This window comes from Sus scrofa, chromosome 7 (genome assembly GCF_000003025.6).
Source record: "Sus scrofa isolate TJ Tabasco breed Duroc chromosome 7, Sscrofa11.1, whole genome shotgun sequence".
Taxonomy (NCBI): domain Eukaryota; kingdom Metazoa; phylum Chordata; class Mammalia; order Artiodactyla; family Suidae; genus Sus; species Sus scrofa.
In genome coordinates this window covers 86,737,263-86,751,242 of record NC_010449.5, presented here as the reverse complement: position 1 = coordinate 86,751,242, position 13,980 = coordinate 86,737,263, and the positions used below count along the sequence as shown (strand labels likewise).

Genomic DNA, 13,980 nt, shown 5'->3' with positions numbered 1-13,980 from the left:
TCTACTAGAAAAAAGATCTGTTGCAAAGGTATAGAGACTGAAGTCCATCATTACATACCCTACATATGTTGCCATCATTGGGTTCTTCAAAGCTGGCTTTATCCTAGCCACTCGCACACTCTTTTCTGGGGCTCTAAGGAATTTCAGCTGCTGTCTATACTTGATGGAAGCTCTAGGAAACTCTTAAGATTGTCCCAGGATGATCTTTTTTTTTTTTTTTTTCCTTTTTAGGGCTGTGCCCATGGCATATGGAAGTTCCCAGGCTAGGGGTCAAATTGGAGCTGTAGCTGCCAGCCTACACCACAGTCACAGCAATGCCAGATTCAAGCCACATCTGCAAGCTACACCACAGCTCACAGCAACACTGGATCCCTGACCCACTGAGCAAGGACAGGGATTGAACATGCATCCTCATGGATATTATTCAGATTCATTTCCACTGTGCCACAGTGGGAACTCCCTGTCCCAGGATGTTTCTGCCTAAAGAAATACCAAGCAGCCATTTCTAATCTATTCCTTTCCGTGCCATGCTGACCCCAAGGAGATTCTATAACTTGCCAATTACCCAGGCTCCAATCTAACAGTAAAACACAACTACTCTGGATGCATAACTCCAACCTACCTGGGAGCTCCATAATGAGGTTGCCCCACCCCAGAATGACTAACAAGAACTCAAAATACTTCTTAAAACCCACACCAGAGTTTACCTGTGTGTATCACCCACCCTCTAATTCTCCCCTCTCTCTCTCCTACCTCAGAGGACTTTTAACTAGTGAGGAGGGTGAGGGAAGAAATTGCTTCTGACAATCCTCCTCCAAGACTTTGAATTTTGATACTCAAAAATCTAAGCTTTAAAAATCTTTTCCTCCCCTTTCCTGCTCTACCAATCCTTTATTGAGACAATAGATGCCTAAGAGGGTAGTTTAAATGAGAAAGGACTAAAATAATTTTTTTTTTTTGTCTTTTTGTCTTTTTGCTTTTTGCTTTTTGAGGTGGGGTCGAAGCGAAGCTGTAGTTCGCCACAGCCACAGCAACGTGGGATCTGAGCTGCGTCTGCAACCTACACCACAGCTCATGCACGCGGATCCTTACCACTGAGTAAGGCCAGGATCGAACTCGCAACTCATGGTTCCTATTGGATTCGTTACCACTGCGCCACGATGGGAACTCCTAAAATAATTTTTAATAAGGGTGAGGATAACTAGAAACATGTTGTTTCCTAATCCTACAAAATATTTTTATGCCACTGCAGGCATAGATATTGAGACTCTGAGCTCAGAGAAGACTCTGCAGCAAGATTTACAGAGATTCCTTCTCCCATTCCAACCTCTAGATCTCATAGCTGAAAAGATATCCACTCAGTTTTTCTTGAAAGGAAAAAAAAAATAATATCAAGAATCCTTTGGTTATTCCCCTATGCCAAGAGTCTGCCTTTGTATTTGACATGATCTGCAGGCTAGAACCTGGCCATGCTATTTTCCTCAAGGACCCACCCAGGGTTGTAGTCAACTGGTACTCACGAAATCCAGTGTAAATGTTGACGTGGTGTAGTTCATTGCCAACCAATGCTCTCCAATTCCCTCTGCCCAGTTTTCTTCCTCACTTCCATCTCCCCAAGATCAAAAGAAGCCATGCAGAGTGTCTGTGCTTCAGAGGATGAGACAAATTGAAATCTCCCTCCTTTCCTGAGCCAGAGTAAAGCAAGCCCCCGTGGGCTTCCAAAGACCACTTCTGTTTCTAAATGTAGCCATGTCCTATGGAAGTTGAAAGGCATCTCCACGGTATAAGACTCTGAATAAAGCTGGAATGGGACTATCACATTCCAAGCCCTCCCCCAGAGAAAGAGCAATTAGTATTCCCAGTGCAGAAGGTCATTTAGAATAGAACCAGTAGAAATGATAGATCCAAGCCAAGAGTCAAGCAATTGAGTAATTATACATTTTCCATTTCTTTCTTAAGTGGGTACCTTGCTATAGGGGGAAACCTGTAATGAAACCAGGAAATCAAGAAAATAATTGCAGCTTGCTTTTTTTTTTTTTTTTTTTTTTTTGGTCTTTGAGGGCCTCATCCACAGCATATGGAGGTTCCCAGGCTAGGGGGTCAAGTCAGAGCTGTAGCTGCTAGCCACAGCCGCAGCCACAGCCATGCAGGATCTGAGCCTCATCTGAGACCTACACCACAACTCATGGCAACACTGGATCCTTAACCCACTGAGTGAGGCCAGGGATTGAACCTGAATCCTCATGGATGCTAGTCAGACTTGTTTCTGCTGAGCCATGATGGGAAATCCTCAGCAGCTATTTTGCAACCACTGACACAGTTCTCTGCTAGTCCTGTCCTTCCTGCATCTAGCAGGAAGGCTGAGGTCAAAAACACAGTTAACCACAACACAAAGCAAGAGGATGGTAAGTCCTTTAAGGTAGATTATATCCTCATTAATATACTTATCACCCTGAGGATTCAGTGAGTGCCAAAACAGAGTCTCAAACAATATAAACATGTATTAAGCCTTCCATGGCATTACTCTTTAACTTCTTTAGCTAAAATATGCTATACATAAGATCTGCAGACAGACACAGCCATAGCATATGGAAGTTCCCAGGCTAGGGGTCAAATCAGAGCTGCAGTTGCTGACCTACACCACAGCCACACTAGATATGAGCCATGTCTGTGACCCACATCACAGCTCACACAACGACAAATCCTTAACCTACTGAGCAGGGCCAAGGATCGAACGTGCCTCCTAATGGATACTAGTTGGGTTCATTACCTATGATTTACAGTGGGAACTCCAAGAGTAATTCTTTTTTCACGTCTAAATGGAAAGGCACAATGTCCATTCTGATCACAGACAGTCACACTCTCTCAGGGTCAGGGATGGGAAGGAGACAGGGTGCTTTCAGCCGGAGGGGAAAGAGAAGGTTAACCCATGCCATGGAATCCCTTTTCTGTCATGCTCTGTCTGGAGCTCTTCTCGTATCTTGTCTTATTCCTCCAAACATTCCTCTCAATAGTGATGTACTACTGTATTAATGTACTAGAATAATGCTTCTGAAATACTGATGAATTTCCCTTTTTTGTAATTACTTTTCTCCCTTGGCCCTTTTTTCTCCTCTCAATCAGGTAGGCTATTTTGTGTTAGTTGCTTGGGGGAAGGATGTGGAACCAGAGCAGATAAAAAAGCCATTTCAAAAGCCAAGGCCCTTTGGCAAGGAAAATCACTCAAGCTTAAGAGTTGGACTGAGTAACAGAAGTTACTACCTCCAGCTCAAAGCCATCTTGCCAACTATAAAAATGTTCTCCAGGCTGGAATAAGAAGTCAGAAAAGAAACAATGAGACAGCATGGAAGATGGGAGGCCCCTCTAAATGTGGTCCTGTCCTCTCTCCTTGGGCTGAACCTGAGCAGGTAGAAAAAAATCTCATATTTGTTTTAGGGGTGTGAGAGCAAAAAGACTTCTGTCTTGTCTGCTTATATTGTGGCAGGAAGATAGTTCATCTCCAGAGACTTGGTTACAAGATGTGTCATGCAGTGGTGTGCTAGACCTGGCTAGCTAAAGTTGATTGGTACACTTACGGGAGTTTTGTGAGCTGAGTGTTAAATCCTAAGTAACTTAAAATCAGTCATGGTGGGAGCATTTATACCCCAGAAATTGGAAAACTCTGAAAATTAGGACCTTCCTCTCCCCACCCCTCAGAGGTCATTAAACATTTACCTGCACACAACTGGAGAGGTGGAGGAAGACTTAGACAGTGTTGGAGAATGATACCTGTGTTCCCACAAATTAATGAGAAGGAGAGGAAATCCCTCCAGATGGAGGGATCCTCCAAATAGGTGACTGTCTTTGGAAACTGCACAGATCAACAACAGAGACCCACAAAGGAAGGAGAGGTCAGCAAATGTTCAAATGACACTGCTAAGAGATTAGGCCCCTGGGATGATGATGTTTTAGATAAGTACCCTAGAACATAAATGCAAACCTGGGAAAAGGCCCAGAAATCCTAAATTATTTGACAGGACATTTCCTCCACCACGTGGAATAGGGACTCAAAACATGAATTAAATTCTTATGGAAAAATAAAATCACACATATTATATACCTGAGTTTGTGAAATTTACATCTACATCTACATCTGTGTGACAGATGAGAAATGTGAAGGCTGGAGAGGTGGCCTCCCCATAATCTCATCTAACTCCCTGATCCATGCTGTTTTCACCTCGGGGGAGCTGATATTGTGGGTGGCATTTCTGGGGGTGGGGAACTGATTTAAGGAGTAGGACCCAGAGCAGGTGCAAGCCATGAAAATGTAAAACATTCTCCCAGTCCCAACCCAAATCAACAAGAAGCTCCTGGACTCCTTACCTAGTAAGGTAATTTTAAAAACATTAAACAGACAGCTGAAAAGGCCTCTTTTCTTTGTTGTTGTTATTTTTTTTGCCATTTTCTTGGGCCGCTCTCGTGACATATGGAGGTTCCCAGGCTAGGGGTCGAATCGGAGCTGTAGCCACCGGCCTATGCCAGAGCCACAGCTACGCAGAATCCGAGCCGCGTCTGCAACCTACACCACAGCTCATGGCAACGCCGGATCGTCAACCCACTGAGTAAGGCCAGGGACCGAACCCGCAACCTCATTGTTCCTAGATGGATTCGTTAACCACTGCGCCACGACGGGAACTCCTGAAAAGGCCTCTTTTGAATTAGTCAGGTTTTGCCAAATAATTTAAAAGCCGAGTTTGATAGAGGGGCAAGAATGAGAAATGAGTAATCCAACTGATGACAGATGGAGTGTAAAAGCAGGAGATCAGGGACCAAGAGAAGAGAACATGGCCATGGTGCCATGAAGGAGGAAAGAGCATATTTGGTGGAGTCCAAGCAGTGGGCTATAGGCTGGTCTGTGTGGGGCCTGAGCATGACTGGGTCAGCTCTCAACAAGCCTTAGGAGACAATGGATGAATGGCATTGGCATAAAAGGGAAGCCATGTGCCTGCTGATGGCCCAGAGGGAGAACTCTCTGGTGGAGCATGAGCTTTAGTTGTTATTCATGGCAGAGTAGGCACTCACTTCTCCATCCCCTGCCACCCTCCCCCACCACTTTTCAAAGGCATCCCTCCCACTGCAGTGAGCACAGTGCTCCAACCAACATCAGCACAAAACAAAGGAGTCAATTCCAGCTACGAACCAGCCCAGGGAATCGTTTCAAACTAAGCAAATGGATCTGCCTTTACAGAGAGCCTCTCTTCAGGAACTGCATCCTTCTGTGCAGAGGGAGGGTCCTTCAGTTCATCCAAGGCAGCAGCCTCATCCTGTTTTCCCTCCTGCTTCCAGGGTCTGGCTGAGCCTCCACAGAAGGCCAGACTCCCTCAACTTTGGAGGGAGACTTGAGCACCTATCTCCTTTAACTAGACCAAAGCACCCTCTACCTCTGCTGGCCATTAAAGGGTATTTTAGAAGGCAAGGAGCATCTCTCTTCTTCAGGGCTTGGCTGGCAACTTGGTGAGGCTGGGGGGAGGAGCAGACAGTGTGCGGCTCTCAGCTCTGCCTTCACTGGGGTATAAAATCCATTCCACATCAGGAAGCCAAATAGTGACCCAGGGTCCCTGCCCTTCACCCCGTGGACACTAGTCAGAAGCCAAAGTGCACTAGGCACCTTGGATCTCCTCTGAGCTATAGGAGGAGGGCAGAGGCTGCTCTTTCTAGCCCACTCACATTTTCCCCTTCTTCATTCTGCTGTTTGGTCCTCTTTCTTCACCTAGATTGTAACTGCACTGAAGAGAGGGGCTCTGCCTAATATCCCCTAAAATCATAGTAAGTGCTCAAGAAATGCATATATAGTTTGATCACTGATAATGGGTCCATGTGTTGCAAACAATGTCCATACCTTCCCAATAGCTCTCACTACTTGAGTGCTAAAGAGGAGGAATGGGAATTCTCCCTGTGATGCAGTAGGTTAAGGATCTGATTGCTGTGGCTCAGGCCTTTACTGAGGCGTGGGTTTGATCCTTGGCCCAGCACAGTGGATTAAGTATCCCGCATTGTTGCAGCTGTGGTGCAGGTCACAGCTGTAGCTTGAATTCAATCCCTGGCCCAGGAAATTCCATATACCATGGGAGTGGCCAAAAAATAAAGAGGAAAAATGAAGATTGAAGGAAAGCAGCAGACTATAATAAACTGTTTCCCCAAAAGTAGGGCACAGGTCACTAATGGTACACAAGTTGCAGTTAGGTCCAATGTTACCCAGAAAGAATGTTATAATCAAATTGGTTATTTACTTTGGTTATTGGTTAATCACACTGATTATTAAAATATGGTACTCAGATGTGTCATTAAATAACATTGAGTCATATCGTGGGAAAGCTATTTTACTTACAATTTCTTTTTTGAATTTCTAATTTCTTTCAATTCATCTGCTTAAAGAGGATGTCTTGGTCTCTCTGTCAGGTGCTGGTGTGTCTTTAACACTTTCAAACACTTGCTAATCTCTTCTAAAGAAGCTGTCTTAGTACCTGTGTCTAGATAAAATTAATTAACATTGTTTATCATAGTTGTTTTTATGGCAATCTTACATTTTGGCAAGAGATACAGTTTTCCTATTTCCAACAGCGATAAGGGTTCATTTTAAACAAGCTTATAAGAAAGAAGTGGGCTTGTTTAAAGAAAACTAGTAAGGAATACCACAGATGGTATGCTGATATTGCAAAAAATAATGTGAAGGTGTCACTTGCATGATAGAAGTTTCAGAGCGTAGCATAAATGGCAATAGAAAGAAGACAGAATTTGGATTCAGAAACACTCTCATTCTCAGCAGGATGAGAGCCAGCAGCCCCAGCCTTGGTCCTCACACAGACAGGCTCTGTGTGTAGACAATTTGTCTTGCTGGAAAAGAAGTGTGGTGGGCATCGTAGTTAACTCCCAAATGTCCAATCACACTGTTTTGGTCTAAAAGCCAACAGTTGTTCATGTTATTTCCTTGGTGACTGATTTTGGCCTAAGAACAAGTGTGTATGTGAGTGAGAGGGAGGGAGGGAGAGAGAGAGAGAGACAGACAGACAGACACATAATTTAGTCAAAACAGGTGAAAAGGAAAAGTTTATGTCATGGCTGGGAAATAGATGGCCATCTTTTCCCTCTTCTGTCAATAAAAATTCATGTGGGAGTTCCCATCATGGCGCAGTGGTTAACAAATCCGACTAGGAACCATGAGGTTGCAGGTTCGGTCCCTGGCCTTACTCAGTGGGTTGACGATCCGGCGTTGCTGTGAGCTGTGGTGTAGGTTGCAGACGCGGCTCGGATCCCACGTTGCTGTGGCTCTGGCATAGGCTGGTGGCTATAGCTCCGATTCGACCCCTAGCCTGGGAACCTCCATATGCCGCGGGAGCGGCCCAAGAAATAGCAAAAAGACAAAAAAATAAAAAAATAAAAATAAAAATTCATGTGACCCCAATGGCTCTTTGTTTCTATCTTACAACCATCAAGGGAAGTTTTAGGATGAAGGCAAAGCTGAAGACACCTGCAATGAGGAAATGAAGAGGTCAGAGCCTAGACAGTATTGATAAGAAGTTCACCATTGCACCCTGAAATCCTGACCAGTTCTCCATGTCCCATGATGGAAGATAATGCCTCTCATTATTGGTTAAGCCACTTGGAGCTTGGGTATCTGTTACTTGTATCTCAAAGCCCCTATAACTCTGGACACTTTGAAGAGTCCCATAGGGGCTGGGTGCCATACAGATTCCAGTTAATGACACAGAGGTGGGAAGAGTAGAGCAGGTGGCACTGTGCCCCAGCTCAGGTGATCTGTGACTTCCTTCATATCATTCAGCAAGAACATCTGCTGTTTTGCATTCAATACCTTCCTCTCTTTTCAGGAAAACACTGGGTGCATTCAAATACCCAGAAAGAGATTATGACAAACATTACTGGGAAAATAAGTCCTAGCCCACCAATGAAATCTCATCGGCAAGGGTCACACTTTCATTTACATGCCACCTGGACCCCACTGCAATTCTCTTCCTCCACCATCTCTGGGCAATGAGAAGCCTCCCTCTCCTCTCTTTATAGTGAATCTTTGTTGCCTAGAACATCACAAATGTCATCAACATGCCACAACATCTTTCTCTCCTTCAGACTAAATCCTTTGAGTCCATTCTCCTAAGTGTTATCTTCTAACTTTATTATTCAGTTCCAGTGCAGATCATCTAGCAGCCAAGGTTCTCTCTAATTAAAACCTCAATTGTACGTGGTTCCAAGGGGGTCTGAAAAAGCCTGGGCATATGAAATCCTTTATGAGCATAAGCTGAGTACAGAACATGTGTGCGGCATCGTTACTAGATGGAGAAGGCACTCAGTGAAACTCACTATTTGTTGAACTGAATTAAACAGTCATTTTAGCCAATGCTCTTAGACTGGCTTTCCTCACAGGGCTGCTGAATTGCAAGAAGCTCTAGCATGTGATCAGGAAACCTCTGCTCTCGACTCAGCTCTTCACAAGCAGACTATCTGTATGTGATCATCAGCAAGTAACTTTTTCTATCTGGGTTTCTCTTGGTTTCCTCCTAAATTCTGGGACTTAATGGCAAAGATAGGAAGTGACCCACAGGCTCCGGATGGAATCAGGGAATATTCTGGGAACAAAGGCTAATGTGAGGCAAGTGGGGAACCAAAAGATAGGATTTTTGTTTGACATTTTTTCTTTCCTGCACCCCAGGGGCCTCACATCCAGGTTGTTCCATCAAACTCCAGCCGGGTTTTGCCAGGGAAGGAATCATTGGACCAGGCAAGAGATCTTCCTTCTGATGTCTGAGTGGGAGATGCCTGGCCCATGCCATCGACCTTATGACTCCCTTTAGGTGCATAACAAAATAGGCTTCTAGGATAGGGACTTTCTCAGCTGCGGGGAGCAATCCAAGATAGAAGGGAATGAGGAACAGTGACCTCAGGCCGACAGTTGTGCTTGCTACATGTGCTAAGAACCCCTAGCTCCTCCATGTGCCTGGCCTCATTTAACCCTCACGGCTGATCTGCCAGGGAGATGTCAGCTTGAATGCACACATACAGCCACACCAGTTGTTTAAAATTGAAGTGTTTCCATGACAGTTCATAAAGAGCCTCTGTCCTGGGCCCCCTGAATACCTTGCTCCTCAACCTTTTGGGTCTCAGCAAATGAAGGCTGTCCCTGGGCACTAAGTGGGCTTCCAGAACCACTTTCAATACTTACACAACATCTGTTCTTCTTTGTTAGTGCCTATTATTGAATATTTTGAAGATCACCTTTGATGTATAATGCATATAGTAGACAGATTATATAGATTGGGGTCTACAATGTTTGCTTATTCATGAGACCAGTGGTAATTGGGTAAATAAGAGATGGTATATCCCCAATAGAATTTTATTCATCCTACAACATGGATGAACCTTGAAAATATGATGCTAAGTGAAACAATCCCGAGACAAAAGGCCAATTAGTATGATTCTATTTACATAAAATACTAGAATAGGAAAATCTCTAAGGACAAAAATACATAAATGGTTGCTGGGGTAGGGAAGGGGGATGGATGGGATTCAGGGAGATGATAGCTAACGGATGTGGAGTTTCTTTTGTAGTGTTAAAAAAAAGTGTTCTAAAATGGATCTTGGTGGTAGATACACAACTGTCGGAAAATAGTAAAATCACTGAATTGCATACTTGAAATGGATGAATTGTATGAAATGTGAATTAAAGCTGCTTAAAGAAATGACTGGATTCAACCTCCATATTTACTAAATTTAAAATTATACACACACACACTCCAATGCATTAACACAAATATAGAAACTAGATTTCTAGAGGATAAAATGAAAAATAGAGGTTTTAATATTTTCTGTCTGCAACCCAGTGGACTGCTTCTGGAGATCCATGTCCTAGAAGCAGAAGCTAAGGTTCACAAATGCTGTGGAATCTGCCTGCTCACAGAGCCTTTGCCCATCCTAACACAATGTGCAGACTCCAGGGCCTCCTGGAGGTTGAGGGAGGCCAGGGAGCCCCGCTATTTTTTTTTTTGAGGTTCACAATGTAGTAATGAAAAACAAAGATATGCAAAAACAGTTAAAATATCAAGAAATACTTTGTTTATACTTGAAAAAAATAAGGCTTGTGACATAAAACAGTATGCAATATAATTGTGCTATTCACAAGATAATTTAGAGAGTTTCTGAGAAAAGTTAATTGAGAGCACACAGAAACAGTAGAATGGTAATGAAGAATATTTGGAGATGGTGTCTTATGGCTCCATTCAGTTCAGTCTCTAGGCAGGTATGTGCATAATTGTGCTTGGCGAGGTGGCTGAAGCCCTCGTGGGTATGTGAATCATGCTAAATGGACGCTGGGCTCCTGCAGTGGTAGACTGGTGGATACCTTGCTTTAGGGCAAAATACGAGAACCAGAGAGCAGGAAGGGAAGTGGCTTGCGAATTGCCTTTTACAAGCAGTCATTCTGCAGTATTACTTAGCCAGAGAATAGAACGAAGTGGAAGAAGATTGTGGGAGGAGCCAGCAGTTCAACTGTTAGGGGAATTATCAAGTCTCCTGGAGGCAAGGCAACTCATTAATTCACAGCTGGCAAGATGTTTCTTGTCAAAAGGTTGATTTTTGTGTGTGTGTCTTTCTCTTTTACCAACAGCACAATAGCAATGAGGACAGAAAATTGTGATAGTTCCTCCTTTATATCTCCTTTTGCCCCCACCATTTCCAAAGCCACTGAGCTCTGGAAAAGGCAGGGTCAAAGTCTCCTTCAGGTCTCAGTCCTTGGAAATCGAGTCCCTTCTTCATTTGGAGCCATCCACTGGTTGCCATGGTAACACAACATCTGCTACCCAATTCTGCTCCAGCGGTCACTGGGTTTGGCATCCTCCAAGCTGTTGCTGGTTCTGTGTTTTGCCTGATGTGCTACTCTGCTCCCTGAGGAATGCATCACACTTTTTCAGCAAAGGAACACTTATTCAAAAGGCAAGGTTATGGAGAGAAGGGAGGTTAAATCTGTGCAAGCTGCAATTCTGAGAAAGCAGGCTCTCTTGCATGTAGGGCCATTAACTCTTGCCAAACTTTGGATTAATGTTCTGCATCTGTTGATCTCAAATCCTACAGCAAACCATCCTCCTAGATTTATTTTATTAGCATTTGCTTCTGAGGAGCATACATTATTTATTAAAACTTCTATAAGACATTTAAAATATATATAAATCCATGTTCCTCTGTCTTATTTTCTCATGTTAACACATTTCAACTTTAATTGCTTGTCTGCCATTCTTTCTATTCACCAATTATTTTTGAAACTGAACAATATAGAATATAAATATAGGTTTCCTTGCCTACCACTTTCTCCTGTTTTTCAAGACAACATCTTTATTCCCACTTCCCCTTGAAAACACATGATTTGTCTTGCTTGCTTTAATAGTTACAATTCTCAGGGGGTCTCTAAGAAACGGAGTGCTAGTGTGGTACAGCTGAAAGAATACAGACTCTGAAGTCACGGGAATCTAGGATTGGCCTCCCATCAAGGGTAACCAACTCATCTCATTCGTTTTAGTACTGAAGTCCCTCATCTGGGGAAAGCCTTCAGACTTGGGAAAACCAGGATGATTGGTCATCCTCTTCCCAGCTTCTTCACCCTCTTGCTCCATGTTCTTGGGGAATTTACTCTGCTTTCCTGAAACTCAGTTTTCTTATTTGTAAAATGAGAATGATAAGATGTTCCTCAAAAGATTTTAGTAGGGATTAAATATGTTGATAGATAAGGTGCCTAATGGTAAAACAGAAGTCCATGTTCAGTAGTTATTATTATGAATCTTAGAATTAGAGCTCTAGAGATAATCTTGAATCACTCATCCAACTTACAGCTGCGAAACTGGTTTGTTCAGGCTGTCTATATTTTGAAGTCTGGAAGTAAGGCTAGGACTAGGATGGGGCACATGAGGTACCTGGGGCTCAACATTTAAGGAGGAATTCACTCTGACACCATGCAACTGCTAACTGCAAGCAAGGTGCCAACCTGATCACCTGCTCAAGTGACACATTTGGGTAATGCTGCCATATTAGCACTCATGGTCCTGCCTTAGATAAAAACGTCGTACTCTCTACTAGACAGATTCTCCATATTATCTTTGGTGACAATTAGTTTCTAATAGCAACAGTGTTCCTAAACCATGTGGAGCTTTGACTGCAGCAAAATACTTTTACCCTGAGCATCATTACAACAAAGCAAAACAAAAACCCTTGTTTCTCGAGAGACCTTGAGAAGTGAGTCATTATATCCAGTCATTTCCCAAAGAGCATTAAATTTTCTCTTATTGTTCACAATCTTTCAAGGAAATCTTTCTAAAAGATATTGCACATTTCTATCCCTTTTTCTTTTCCTATTCAACTTTTAAGTGTTGAAATAGTTGTAAGTTCTGGTATAGTTGTAAGCAACAATACAGAGAGATACTTTGTAAACTTTACCCAGTTTCCTGTGGTTGTAATATCACAACTAGGATACTGATGTTGATACAGTCAAGATATAGAACATTTCCATCACCATAAGGATCCATCCTCCTGACCTTTGGTAGCCATATCTACCACCCTTCCACCCTCATTCCATCCCTGGAAACCACTAATATTATTCATTTCTATAATTTTATTATTTCAAGAAAGTTACATTAATGAAATTATATGTAACATTCCAGATTGACTTTTTTCAACATAGCTCTCTGGAGATTCATCTGGGCTACTGAGTATATCAATAGCTTATTCCTTTTTATTACGGAGTAATATTCCACCATGTGGATGTACCACATTCTGATAAATCATTAACTCCTTGAAGGACATCTGGGTGATTTCTAGTTTTTTACCATTATGAATAAAACTGCTTAGAAACTCATGCACATTGCTAACAGAAACTAAAAACACATGAACATATGGGCATCCTATGTTAATGAATTGGGAGACTTAATATTGTTGAGAGGACAATACTACCTAAAGTGACTTACAGATTCAAATTTCTACCAAAGTCTCAAAAATACTTAAAAAAAAGAAAAAAAAGAAAAATCCATCCTAAAATTCATATGGAATCTCAAAGGACCATGAATAGTCAAAATAATCTTAAGAACAAAGGTAGAGCTCACACCTTTCAATTTCAAAACTTACCACAAAGCTATAATTATCAAAACAGCATGATTCTAACACCAAGGCAAACATACAGACTAAATCAATAGAATGTAGAACACAGAAAAAATCCTTGTATATCTGGTCAAATAATTTTGAAAGGGCCAAGACCCTTTAATGGGGAAAGGAAAGTCTTTTTAAAAAATAGTGTTGGAAACCTGGACATACACATGCACAAGAGTCATACCATGTAATAAAATTAACCACAAGATGATCAAAGACATAAAAATAAGAGCTAAAACTATGACACCTAAAAGAAAGCACGGTGGTGGGGAATCTTCATGACACTGGATTTTGCAAAGATTTCTTGGATATTACATCAAAAGCACAAACAGAAGGAAATACAGATAAATTGAACTACATCAAAATTTAAAGTGTTATACATCAAAGGACATAATCAAAAGTGAGAAGGAAATTGATGGGATGGGAGAAATATTTGGAAATTGTACACCCAAAAAACCAGCTAATATTCAGAATATATAAAGAACCCCTACAAGTCAACAAGAAAATAACGCAATTTAAAAATAAGCAGAGTACTTGAATAGACATTTCCCCAAATAAAGCTACACAAGTGGCTAAAAAGTACATGAAAAGATGTTCAATATCACTAATCATTAGTGGAATGCAAATCAAAGCCATAATGATATACAACCTCACACCCATTAAGATGGCTATTATTTATAGATATATAGATGATAGATAAAGAAAGAAAGAAAGAAAGAAAGAAAGAAAGAAAGAAAGAGTTGAGAAGGATGTAGAAATGGAAACCTGTGCTGCTTGTGGGAATATAAAACAGTTTAGTAACTA

General features: G+C 42.1%; 1 long non-coding RNA gene across 1 annotated transcript in view; it reads right to left on the bottom strand.

Moving 5' to 3' along the window:
* Nucleotides 7,414–13,980, bottom strand: part of LOC110261616 — a 131,015-nt gene continuing 124,448 nt past the window's right edge. The window contains exon 3 of the long non-coding RNA XR_002345978.1: nucleotides 7,414–10,932. This is a non-coding gene — a long non-coding RNA (uncharacterized LOC110261616). The remainder of the gene's footprint in view (nucleotides 10,933–13,980) is intronic.